This window comes from Bombyx mandarina, chromosome 16 (genome assembly GCF_030267445.1).
Source record: "Bombyx mandarina strain Sakado chromosome 16, ASM3026744v2".
NCBI lineage: Eukaryota > Metazoa > Arthropoda > Insecta > Lepidoptera > Bombycidae > Bombyx > Bombyx mandarina.
Genome location: NC_143222.1, coordinates 5580543 through 5594667, shown reverse-complemented (window position 1 = coordinate 5594667; position 14125 = coordinate 5580543). Strand labels below are relative to the sequence as shown.

The 14125-nt window shown below is 34.7% G+C and overlaps 3 long non-coding RNA genes across 3 annotated transcripts in view; 2 read left to right on the top strand and 1 right to left on the bottom strand.

Moving 5' to 3' along the window:
* Positions 1-14125, top strand: part of LOC149501264 (uncharacterized) — a 344283-nt gene that overhangs the window by 91528 nt on the left and 238630 nt on the right. The gene's annotated exons all lie outside the window — the stretch shown is intronic.
* LOC149501269 (uncharacterized) lies at positions 11495-12432 on the top strand. Its single transcript, XR_016324354.1, has 3 exons — positions 11495-11635; positions 11719-11966; positions 12075-12432. It is a non-coding gene; the product is annotated as an uncharacterized LOC149501269 (long non-coding RNA).
* Positions 12533-13645, bottom strand: LOC149501268 (uncharacterized). The gene is made up of 3 exons (XR_016324353.1): positions 13446-13645; positions 13048-13199; positions 12533-12735 (listed from the first exon to the last, which is right to left on the bottom strand). It is a non-coding gene; the product is annotated as an uncharacterized LOC149501268 (long non-coding RNA).

Here is a 14125-nt window from a genome sequence, read left to right as displayed (position 1 = left end):
GTTTCAGGGCCCTGGTTGTGAGCTTGCCTTACGCTTTGAGGAGGCTTAATTCCCAAATGATTATTACGTAATGTTGTTGAGTTCAAAAAGTGTTGATTAAATACTTAATTTATCTATAAAACCGAATCAACTATACGTTTCATGTTTATGTTTCAATTAATGTTAATAAAAGACGTGATTGAATATTTTTGAATAGTATTACTTTAACAATCACTTATTTCGACTGACAATTGTGACAAAGATATGCACGACGCTCACATTAATAACGGAATTTATGAGTTGCAGAGTAAAAGTAGATCTAGATCTAACCATCCATGCCACCCAAGTGCGGTCAGTACGTGACCGACGCCAAGGGCGTCAGGTTAACTGCAAATAGGGTTGCTACGTTCGAATTTATAACTTTGAATATATTTAGTTATTTTTTAGTAAGCGCAATAGGTAAGCGAGCTGGTGATTATTAACACGAGAGCACTAAAAACTACATCTAATTCATTTTTACTGTGCACAGCATTAATTCACAGTCTTCTTATAACAGACTTATAAAGCTCCGATAACTTTATTAACTAGGCCGCTGATAATATTTTTTTTATTAGTGCGCAATGTTACCGCAACCTTTATTTTCTATTTTCATTTGTTTTTTGAAGGGGTAAACGAACGCACGTCTTATCTGGTGTTAAATGGCCATCAGCCAAAGATATCAGCCAAAGATCACATGGTGAATGTCGCAAAACCGTTGAGAAATAAGTTCAAAGTATCAATTGTATAGTACCTATAATGGCTGGAGCACTATTTAACCTCGCATTACTGACTTACAGAACGCCCTAAGATAGCTAAATATGACTTTAAGGGTTATCGTTTTTAGTATTAAATATTGTAGAAATGAATTTACTTTATTGTTCAATAATCTTTCATTATTCTTTCAAACCTCCTTCAATTTCTTCGAACATTTCAAAGCACTCAGGAAACACGGAGGGTTGACTTCGTACCTGCATGACACGTCCCAAAACATTTTTATTTAGTATTTATTAGTCTCTTTACACCCTGTAGCATTTACTTAGTCCTAATTGAATGAATTCAATGTCTATCTTTAATCGTATATATTCATTCATATGGTGAGTTATTAACCTAAAAAGTCAACCGTCCGAGTTAATTTGTACGTTATTCAATAGAACCGATGAAAAATGGGTGAATTTTTTTTATGAAAGATTCCTGCTGGCGCTTATTCCTTTCCAGTTTCACCGGGACATGTGGGCGAGCAAAAGGTTCAGCTAGGAGAGTTGAAATATTGGGAATATTAAAAAGTTTAAGCATGACCGGAGAGGCGTGAAGCTATATAACTCATATTTGACAAGTGTATTTGGGTTGAGAGCCCAAAGAACCGATGTAATGGATATCGATAGCCCTTTGTGACTCGAGGTTTGAATAATAATTGCATATAATTGCGTACCATCCGGCTATGGAATGAGCTCCCCTCCACGGTGTTTCCCGAGCGCTATGACATGTCCTTCAAACGAGGCTTGCGGAGAGTATTAAGCGGTAGGCAGCGGCTTGGCTCTGCCTCTGGCATTGCTGAAGTCCATGGGCGACGGTCACCACTTACCATCAGGTGGGCCGTATGCTCGTCTGCCTAAAAGGGCAATAAAAAAAATTTGCATGAAAACTAGCCCCTGAAGATCCGAACACATGACTGCTTCACGGAAGAAATAGATAGGAAGGCAAGGTAGGTAGGAAGGTAGCGATCGGATCTTGACATTACCAATAAAAAGTTTATTTTTTGCGAAATACGTAATTTTCAACACACCGGGATTTGTTGTTTGTAAGCATATTTAATTTTAAATAACTAGTAATAGTTGTAATATATTTTTTATTGCCCTTGTAGACAGACGAGCATACGTCCCACCTAATGGTGAGTGGTTACTGTGGCCCATGGACTCCAGCAACGCCAGGGGCAGAGCCAACCCACTGCCTACCGAATGCCTGCCTAATAATGACTAATATTTTACATTGTCTATTATATGATATAATTTATTTTTTCCATAATGAACAATAAGTAACATAAGTAAATAAAAACATACTTATCATTTTCATATGCTTTTTCACTAAAATAGTTTATTATTTGTATTTGTACTTGGTGATGTCATTGTCTTGATTCAGAATGCTACCACCCATAAAACTGGGTAGCGACAATTCTCAAGGGCGTCGGGTCAGCCGTCACAAGCTCGATTCTTGGTTACAACCTGCAAAAACTATCCATTTGCGGCATAGAACGCAAATAATAATTATTATTTGAGCTCTTAAATATTTGAATATAACGGCTTACTAAACTTTATAGGCACAGTTCTGTTACCAATTAGTTTTGATAAATGTACGGTTTTATTGAATACGGGCTCAGACTGTTTATAATAGACGCTATTGTTTGAAACGATATTATAAGGATATTTATGTTATTATAACAAATTTAATTGTGAGCTATTACGTTCTTAGGTTTCTGATTTCTGAAATAAATCTAACTTAATCGATTTCAAATAAAAATTTCAAGATGATTTTTTAATTCAAAAAATTCAGACTGATAAAGGACGATGATAATGTCCTTTAAAATTTTATGTTAATATAATTTTTAGGCTGTCTCGCTGCTATTACACCACATTTATATTCATAAGCCGGAGCGAAGTCGGATCGACGCGTTAGAGATGTGGTGCTGGAGGAAAATGCTGCGGATTCCCTGGACGGCGCATCGGACAAACGCATCAATCCTGGAAGAACTAGGCGTCTCCTCAAGACTGTCCACCATTTGCTTACGTAGGATTTTGGAGTTTTTCGGTCACGTTGCGAGGTAAAAGGGCGACAATCTCGAAAGACTTCTCATCACCGGCAAAGTGGAAGGAAAGAGGCCTAGGGGGCTTAGTCCCATGCGCTGGTCCGATCAGATTAGGACGGCTTTGGAATCCAGCATGAATGTCGCTATCCACTGCGCGGAGGACAGTTGTGAATGGAAGAACATAGTCCTAACAAAAGTGTTCCGTAAAGGTCATGACTCTCAGCACTGAGGAATACGACGCACGGAGGAGGATATTCATAAGCCACATTCATTGATTTATCCGAAGAACTACTTCTTTGAAGAACACAATTTCATATATGCAAATAATATAATCTATATTAAATATTTTAGCAATAGTCACCGCCAAGTCGTAATAAGTAAACAAACTAGACTAATAAAATATGTAAATTATATCATTATGGTATCACCCAAATCTACATATTAGCAATTAAACTACGCAAGACAAGTTGTAGGTCAAACGCAAGAAACATTTTAATAAGTCATTATATCCGAATTATTACGTACACGCGTATGATATATTATAAGTAAATATTGTATTTAATATGTTCCTGGATAATGAATTCATTCGGACATGAATGCAAATTAAACTCAAAGGTCAATTTTGATTGGTTACAATGGATATTTCTAATTTATATTAGTTCTCAACTAGTTTCAGGTCGCACAGTAAAAGTAGGTACCTATAGTTCCGATAATGAATGATATAGTTATTTGGTTATTTAACTGGTCCTGGCATAGAAGATAAAACACCTGGAGCTTTTGTTTGAAGCGATATGACGTGTATTTCGGCTTAAAGAGTGGGGCAGCCGTTGTGTACTGTAAAAATGAGACTTTACAACTCCGGTGTGATAGTGGGTGGCATGTACGTTCTAGATGTCTATGGGCTCCGGTAACCACTTAATACTAGGTGGGTCATGAGCTCGTTCACCCATCTAAGCAATAAATAAATAAAAAATGATTTTCGTTTTATAAGAAAATATTATTAAGTATTCACTTTAGAAAAACAAAATTACACAAAAAACATTATTGTCATAAAATTGTAACATCTAGTTGTGAATAAAAAGCCTGCGAAAACTAAATAAGATAATATGTTTATATTTATCAGTAATGTCTTAGTATCTCCGTTCTAAATAGCTTTTATCAATTTTCTACGATCATTTTTGTGGTAAATCTAATTTTGTCGTAACCTTGTATGTCTTTTTATAGAAAACCATTAGAATTACATTGTTTTTTATCAATCGTAGTTGGCTCTGAAGAGCATGGTTGCATTACATTATTGATTCAGGGTAGATTTTGGAAAACGATAAAACATAGTGCCATATATGTATACATATATAAAATTTTTGTGGTTTTTTTTTTGTTGATTCGATGGATGGACGAGTTCACAGCCCACCTGATGTTAAATGGTTACTGGAGCCCATAGACATCTACCACGTAAATGCGCCACCCTTCTTGAGATATAAGTTCTAAGTTCTCAAGTATAGTTACCTCGGCTGCCTCACCCTTCAGACCGAAACGCATTACTGCTTCACGGCAGAAATAGGCAGGGAGGTGGTACCTACCCGTGCGGACTCACAAGAGGTCCTACCACCAGTGTAGTTTTCTTGCACATTGAAGTCACTGAATACGTTTTTGCTCCGAAAAATTGGTGCCTATAAAATAATTCGTGCCAGGTACAGTTTTGTGGCTTCCTATGATGACTCCTATGAGTGTAGTTGGTATTCTATTCATGCTTGATTATAGACCCAGAAATCGCTAATGCTATCTGAAAGCCAACAGCTTAAGGCACAGTTAATGCATTTTAACGGCAAATCTTGTTTCGATCCAGTGATTTAATGATCAAAACAACATTATTTATCGATATTTTAATTGGTGAAACGTGATTAAATACCCATTGTGAAGTTATCGGACTATATAGTTTATTATTTTTTTGTGTACTGAACGCTGTATTGTCCGCTTATTAAAACTTCGGCTGTTTGTTATCAATGTTAATATAATATGTTATGTACAACACGAAGCTACTGTGATTTATAGATCTATGTGTAACAGGTTTTTCTTTTTAATTTTATTTTTAAGTCTATCTAGATTGTAATTATGATTATATTTAATTTCTAAATATTTTGGTTTATGTCGCTCGTAAGTCATCTGTTCTGATTTATTTACGAACGGTTTCCATAGTGAAGGAATAGCATTGCGTAATAAAAATACATAAAATTTATAAATTTCCGTAAGTACTGGCAGCAGTGCGCAGTGTGATTGATATAGCGTAGTGTAAGTCTTAATCTTCTCATCACCATCTGGGAGTTTCTGCGGGAAGTGATCTTGCGTTTCGATTTGCAGGATGAAACAGCCGTTGACAACAAAACTAGAACGTCGCCCTCGTTCTAGCCTCATTCCCTTCATGACTTCAGCGGGCTTCAGTAGCTATTTGACACCAGATGAAGAGAAATTAGAACTGAAAACGGACAACCAAGGTTGCCTTCGCGGTTCCTATATCATCTAAATACTTGAAATATAAAATGTTCGTTATTACCAAACGTAATATAATTTATTATTATGAAAAAGTTACACATAAAAACGCATTTAAGCATAAAATGAGAATATCATGATTGTAATCGAAGTCAATAAAATAATGTTTTTTTTTATTGCTTAGATGGGTGGACGAGCTCACAGCCCACCTGGTGTTAAGTGATTACTGGAGCCCATAGACATCCACAACTTAAATGCGCCACCCACTTTGAGATACAAGTTCTAAGGTCTCAAGTATAGTAACGACGGCTGCCCCACCCTTCAAACCGAAACGCATTACTGCTTCACGGCAGAAATAGGCAGGGTGGTGGTACCCACCCGCGCGGACTCACAATAGGTCCTACCACCAGTAATAATATTAAGAATAACTCATTAACTAACTGGTCAAATCCTGATAAAAATTAAATTGAACCACATGAGAAGCACCAGGATTTTAATAAAAAAATCATCACTTAAAAGAAGCGTATCGAATTGATAATTTCCTCCTTTTTTTTTGAAGTCACTTAAAAAGTATACTTGAAACGGTTTTGTGAATAAAAAAATAAAAATATTAAATTTTTAAATTCGATTAATTATTGTTGATTTATTCATATATGTAAAAGTTATCAAGGGCGTAAACTAATTTGAAAGACATGATTTTTGAAAACTTTTCCTTGATGTTTTTTTTTTATTGCTTAGGTTGGTGGACGAGCTCACAGCCCACCTGGTGTTAAGTGGTTACTGGAGCCCATAGACATCTACGACGTAAATGCGCCACCCACCTTGAGATATAAGTTCTAAGGTCTCAGTATAGTTACAACGGCTACCCCACTCTTCAAACCGAAACGCATTTCTGCTTCACGGTAGAAATAGGCGGGGTGGTGGTACACACCCGTGCGGACTTACAAGAGGTCCTACCACCAGTGATGTCAAATAAAAAAAAGGTTAATAAAAGTAGTTTTATGAAAAACGTTCTGCCCTTTTAGTTTTCGAATCATTACCGATTATTTAAATGGATTGTTTCCGGTATCATACACTCAACAAGTTAATGTCATACATAACCGGCTCCCAAAACTGCTTAAAGCTATATAAATTAAAATTGACGTAGATACTTAGCACCGACAAAAAAAAAATTGATCACACGAAATTAAATAAATTTTATACTTCATGATGAAATACAATGTTGTATTTTGGAACTGTATACTACTGTTAATTTAACTTAAATCTAGTATTTATTTTGCGGTAAGCAGTACCAACACATTTCTGCCGTAAACTAACGTGAACGGAAATTAAAATTGATTTACAAAGCCAGGCATAAACAATTAATCTTTTAGAAATCTATATTTGGCGGACACGTAATGTAAGCGAAGGCACGTAATGGACACTCCCCATGCGACAGTGCGTGGATACCCGCAGTCCCGCGCGTTAGCTGACTTTTATTTGTGTTACATTGCATGCCAATCAAGTCGTTTCTAAAATATGATTTTACGATCGCTATATATTTTATAATACAATTAACCTTTAGTTCCTGTTAACTTTTTCTGAAGTGTTTTTAATAGGCCCCTCTATGTATATGGTACAAAAGATTTCTCACGTGAATTATATTCTAAAACTCGGAAATCGTAAAATTCATTATCTAAGTATATTAATACGTGAAGAAAAAACTTTGTATCCCTTTTTACGAAAATTGCGCGGACGGAGAAGTATGAAATTTTACACACTTATAGAGAATATAGAGAAGAAGTGCACAATGCTAATATATTTTTTAAATAATGCATAAAAGATAGTCAGTCAAAGAAAGTAAATATAGAAAACATACCATGTATACACACACTACATACCATGTATTTGACGCACACGCGCATGCATACTATTTATTGTCAAACTTTTGTTCTTGACGTCTGTGGTCAAATTGAGAATAGATTAATTATTTTTTTATAGTGTAGCCTTGGCGAAATTTGTGATTATAGAAGTATAAAATACAATAATAATAGTGTACAAACTTACAATTCCAATTAATTATAGTCGAATTTCGACTACTGCGGGACCTCTAGTAATATTAATTATCTCCATATGTGAGTTTAGGTAAATTGTTGTGGGTTGTTAAATATATTTTTTCAATACAAATATGGTATAACGATTGTGGCAAACGCTTGATGTATGTTCGCCTAATAAATGTACGTTTGAAATAATTAAGCAATTTTATTTGGGGAGGACGGCAATTAATTCGATGCTTATTATTTTTGTAGTTCCACTTTATGTGTTATGTGCTATGTCTATATTTAGTCATCGTATTCAATTATAATTTTATTTAAATGTATCCTGAGGCATGCCTTCAAAACTACTTTGTTACTAGTTGGAAGATAAAATTATCTTTCGACATCAGATATAGTTTTTTTCCCCAGTTGTAAGTACAGACAGAGAGCAATCGATTAGGATGAGTGAAATTTCATTAGAATAAATTTAGCCTTAAATTCTATGAAAAAAAATAATAGGACAATTAAAAATATATCAATGACTAGCTGACCTGGCAGACTTCGTAGTGCCACTTACTGGTGGTAGGACCTCTTGTGAGTCCGCGCGGGTAGGTACCACCGCCCCGCTTATTTCTGCCGTGAAGCGTAATGCGTTTCGGTTTGTAACTATTGTTGTAACTATACTGAAACCTTAGGGCTGATATCTCAAGCTGGGTGGCGCATTTACGTTGTGGATGTCTATGGGCTCTAGTAACCACTTAACACCAGGTGGGCTGTGAGCTCGTCCACCCATCTAAGCAATAAAAAAAAAAATATATATTTATGTACCTTTTAAACCTTCTCTGGACTTCCACAAATACATAATTCAAGACCAAAATTAGCCAAATCGGTCCAGCCGCTCTCAAGTTTTAGCGAGACTAACGAACAGCAATTCGTTTTTATTATATAGATAGATTTACAAACTATCAATTAAAACAATCCGCATATAAATAAATAGGAAAAAGAGTACCATTTGATTTTATATCACAATTTTAATTTCAAATGTCGAATACATTCATTTAAATTATTCTTATCTCGGAACTCGTTCGAAAACTGATTTTGTAAACAAAAAAATACAGGATCGGCTGTAATTAGTTAAGTTAATGGAAATGTTAAAGGATTTTCGTATCAACAGTTTATGTTGATTGTAAATTTTTAAAGGTTTTTTAACTCAATAAATAAGGTACAATGGATATGGCGATATGGCAATGGTGACATACTCGCCTTTTTTCGTATTACCTCGCCACAAAAGAAATACACAAGGCGCTCCACTGATTCACGTGATAAATATTGTTTGTCGAAGCATGTTTACGATACGTACTGGTAACTACATGCTTAAGGTTTTCCATTGTCCGAAACAGATGACAAATGTTGATAATTTGTAACTTTATCGATTGAAGCTTTTATTTTTTTGTTAATTGTGTTATTTGCATTCAAAATGTTACACTCGACCAAGTGTAATCCAAAAGATTTGCTGATTTTGTTTTAATACTGAATATGATGAAATCTTTTTATCGCCGAAGAAAAGGATATTGGTTTATAATATTTATAAACTAGTTTATAAACTTCTATAAGACTCAAGAGACTCGATGTGCTATCTTACTAAGGGGAGACGGAGCATTGGCTCTGCCTCTGAAAACCCTGACCTCACGCAACTAACCTCATTATAGTCTTGGTGACTGATAGCAGGAATGAACGCTATAAATATACACATAGGTATATATAAACCTTAGAATCGTTAGTTAAATTTGCATGGCTGTTCTCAATACTTAATGTAAAAAAGGTAAAATAGCCGATATTTTTATTAGGTGCTCAAAGAAAGTGTACCTTTTTGTTTCTGGTACACTTTTAAGATTGGTCTAGGAGTTCTGGAGATCCCTTAGGAATGTTTTTGAATTTCAGATCCTTCAGATCTACTCTCGGTGCTTTTAGACACTCCAAGCACCGGTCACCGTTCTGATCGAACTGGTAAATGCGACGAAAAGTTCAAAGTGCAACCTAGCCCATAAACACAACTCACTGACCTCTCGCCGGATCTTTTCAGCGGGTCACAATTCCGATCCGGTCGAAGATTCAGCGAAGAACAGCTCTTGCTAGGGTCAATGTTAGCAAAACCTCCCAGGTTGAGGCCTGTGAGCTCACCAACTAGACTACGCGTACTAGCCTTTAGGCTATCAACGATTAGATAAAATATCTGTCGCCGGATCTTCTCAGCGGGTCGCAATTCCGATCCGGTAGTAGATTCATTCGCGAAGCAGTTGCTCTTGAGTTGCTAGGTCTCCTTCGGAGGCGCTCGGGCAGCTGCTAGCAAATCCCACCCCTTCTGGCTGAGCCTTTGCTTGCCCACCTGTCCTGGTGACTGGAAAGGCCTCCGGGCCACCAGTAATTCTTTAGTCATAAAAAAACACCTCTGTAGCATTTTATAACTGGTACATGGGACACGAAATTACCGATCGGGCTGCAGGCGTGGATATCGGTGCTCATAGTCATCATAAAGGTTAAGAAATTCAGTAGACATTACAATAATGGAACTTATAGATACCTTAAAGTCAATGCTTCCATCCAATCATCTTCCATCAAATTATTATTCGAAATTTAAATTGTAAAATTTATGATAATCTTCTTTTTCTCCACCTTATCCCACTAGGTGGGGTTGGAACAGTTAATTTTTCTATTCAATTCTTTTTTATCAGCCGTCATCGTAACATTCACTCCTCTCTCTCTCATATCGTCATTCACACACTCCATCCATGTCTTCTTCGGTCGACCTCTTCCCCCTCTACCCCTCTCTAAAATTTATGATAATGTTTATAATATTTATCGGATTTACATGTAATTTCCTACGGATTAAATGTAATGTTCTTTTAAACGCACCGCCAAACTAGGAAATGTAAAACGATTTGAATACAATAGCAGCGAGACAATAATCGTGCGTTACTAAGTCTTATGTACATGTTGGTGTTGGCGACAATAACAAAGTTATGCTCCGATCGGGAGTTTCACTTAAATTGGTTGGTTATTCACGAAGTTAGAGAAAAAGCATTTTTGTTGGTTTATGTAAGATATATTTTTTTCCGGTAATCGGCAAATGATCTTTTTGTCTATTCATTACGTATTTATATACGAAATAAGGTCAAAATTTTTATAATGTCTCACCCTTAAAAGAAGAACGCATAACTACTTAGCGCCATTAATAGACAAGACGGCTGATATTTTGCAGGCTTAAGTACATTATATAGTATACACAAAATATAGTACCCTTTTTTTAAGTATAATCATTATCATATTTTATCGGGTAATTTTTGATTGTACTTTCAACAAACAAGTAAACGAACCGATAAAGATCTGATATTTGTGTTGTGGAGTCAAGGACACATATTATAATTTTTATATGTAAATATCTTTATTCTATAGTTAGGCGCTTCCTTAATATTAACGTAAAAATAAATATAAAATGCTTTGAAGTAATTGCATACACCTAGTACGGTAGTAAATAGATGCGGTAGTCTTTATTAGTTGCACATAGTCGAATCTAGGGCGCGCCATATTTTTTAATTTGATATGTTAATTGTTTCACGCATTCTTATTTGTTAATACTTACGTTGCTTGTGAAGCAAGACATAGAATAGATCTAGGTAGAATAATTTCTGAAGTTTTTGCAAAATTTGAATGTGAGAAAATAATTGTTGTTAGTTATTTAATATTGGAGAGATCACGTGTGTCTCGTAAACTTACGGCCGTTTTCAATAACGTATCTGAGTTTACGGATAGATAGCTATCGCCGAATATCAGCAAGAGCATATCTATCCTTATTTTGCGTTTCACAATCACGGATAAGTGCTATCTCTCTTTAACCAACAGCAGATAGCTTCTTCCCTCCGATCTATCCGAGCCTCTTGATACGTTTCGTTCTACTACAAATACGAAACAACATCAGGATCTAGACTTATTTTATTTTATTCTAAATTATAACTATAATTTAACCAGCATATCGTAGACTATCATAAACACATTTGTTTATAACAAAAAGTAATAAAAAAATATGTAGATTTTTTTAAATTGGACGTATTGCTATTTTTATCCTAGTCGAAATTATGAAACGAAACGTTTTGACAGTCCGTTTGCCAATAAGCAGTGATCAGTTTCTTTGGTTTGTTTTTCTCTTGTTTACCTACTATATTAGATGATGACTTGCCTCCAAAACGCTTTAAAACTTTCGTTTATAATTCTAAGTGTGTTTATAATTAAAGAGCTACAGTGAAATAAAATGAATTCTGTAAGTATCTATGAACTACATTGATAATAATAATTTTACTTTGAAGACTTTGAGTTCAAGTTTAGACAATATATCTTTTTCAGTCAAGAAAGGCAGCACCCATGACAAAAGATGAGACGATGATTCTAGCAGAACTTGTGGCGGCAAAAAAACACATCAATAATAAGGCAACAAATGCCACAAACAATAAATTGAAGCAGCAGGCTTGGCCAACCCTTGTAAATGATTTTAATTCGTCGATTCGTCGTTTCCCATGAACTCCATCGCAGCTTCGACTAAAATGGGAAAACTTAAAAAACGCTACGGCAACATAAGAAACAACCTTAGTAAGGTTAGTATAATTAGTTGATAGTTTGTCTCTAATAACACATTGACAAACATGATTGTTTCTTTAGGTTGCCGTACATAGTATTTGAAATAATTATGCTCTTTGTTACAGGCTGGAGGTGGTAAGAATTGCAGATGAAATTTTGGATAAAGCATGCAAATTGTTGTAGGTCACATATATTTTTAACACTTTTACAGCCAAGCGGAAACAAGATGGAAGAAAAGAAATGCAATGCATTAGCAGAATATCTAATAGCAAAAAAGAGGCTTGATTTGGAAAATGAAGAATAAGAGATTGTTGTAGCAAAACTTAAGTTAGATTTAGATAATGCTAGATTAAAAAATTAAAAATTACTTAAAAGGATTTCATAAATTAAGTAGGCAATAATAATTTTATGTTAGATAGTTTTTTAAGTATATGTACAAATTCTAAATTAAATATCCTGCATGTACTAACCACTATGTAATTATCATTTTGGAAAATAAAAAATAGTCAAATTATCATTGGAGTTTATTTTATAAATTATCTTTGGTAGCAATTATTTATAGGTAGTTGTATTCAGGATGTACGTTCTGGAAAATTGTTACGAACAATTATATTATTTTCCTGTAATGTATCTGCGACTGAAATTTCTGATTCTAATTCTTCTAAATTCATACTCCTGACGATACTATGCAGCATGGCAGCTATAATAACAGCTTGCATATTTTCTAGTTTTAATCTACTTTTCAATGATAATACAGGGAGTCTTCTTTTACAAACACCAATGCATCTGAAAAATATACATTATTCGCTTACTTTATTTTACAATACAGAATAACAAACTCTTAACTTAAAAAAATATTACCTCTCTATAGTATCTCTTGTTTTAATATGTGATTCATTTTAAATCGTTCCAATTGAGTATGTGGGTTAATTAATCATGTTAAAAGATAGGGTTGTGGGGATAGCCTCTATCGGCAAGCAAATAGCAATTTCCAAGTCCACCTTGTTATCAATGTTCTCTTGATATGTAGATAATTTACTATAGTAGTGTCATATTAACATAATCATAAATTCATATAAACACCTAAATAAGAAATACCTTTTCAATCGGAATGGTTAATTATAGTTGCATCATGAGTAGACCCAGGCCACCAAGCAACAACATTTTGAAACATCAATGATGCATTGCACACAAATTGCACATTCAAAATACTCTTTTTCTATTTCTAAATTCCTCTCCTGTATTTGAATCTGTAACACAAATATAAAATGTAAAGGTATCAGTGTGTATATAATAAGAATGAAGGTAAATAACCTACCAGGTTATTGTATTAGTATATGAATGTAATTTAAGGCACCATGGGAATCCAGCAGTATTATAAAATTCCTGTCGAGTGTGATTTTGTAACACAACAAAAATTGGGTATAATTTTGCTATTGCTATAAACAAATATAAGTTGTAATAACGAGTACTTTTATGGTTAAAATTTATCTTACCTTTTTGATGTTACACTCAAATATGGTCTCATTAAATTAGTCAATTCATTCACAACACCTTTGCTCGGAAATTTATAGTCAAATTCGTAATTATTGATCTTAGCTATGTAATTCAGACGATTTTTATTTTCCTAACCATATGATATCGGCCTCACTATCACTATCTGCATCACAATCCACTATCATTTGAAATAATTCCATATCACTATCATCACTTCTACAACATGCCATTATAAAGAGAAACATTTATTAAATTATAGCGATTTACTTTCGAAAGATAAACATGTAACCGGCCGATTTTGACAGATAAGCGAATGCCCTTACTAGAGATAGCGTCGCCTACCGGAGAGTTACTTAAAACTAATATTGAAACGGAAGTAAGCACGATTTGTATGAGCGTTCTATCTTTAGTAGGCTATGCGTCCTCCCGACGATGGATAGATAAATCCGATAGGAACTGCTGTCCGTCGATAGGTTATTGGAACGTAAGTAAGGACAAAAGAATAGATTTGTCTATCTTTAGTAACCGAAACTAGGGATAGATAGGTTATTGAAAACGGCCGTTAATCGTTAACTACTGGTAGTGCCTAATTAGGCTAATAATAAAAAAAATGATGATCCTTCAAAACTTTCCACATTCGTCATTCGTCACCCCAAGACAGGATTGTCTTCAGTAGACA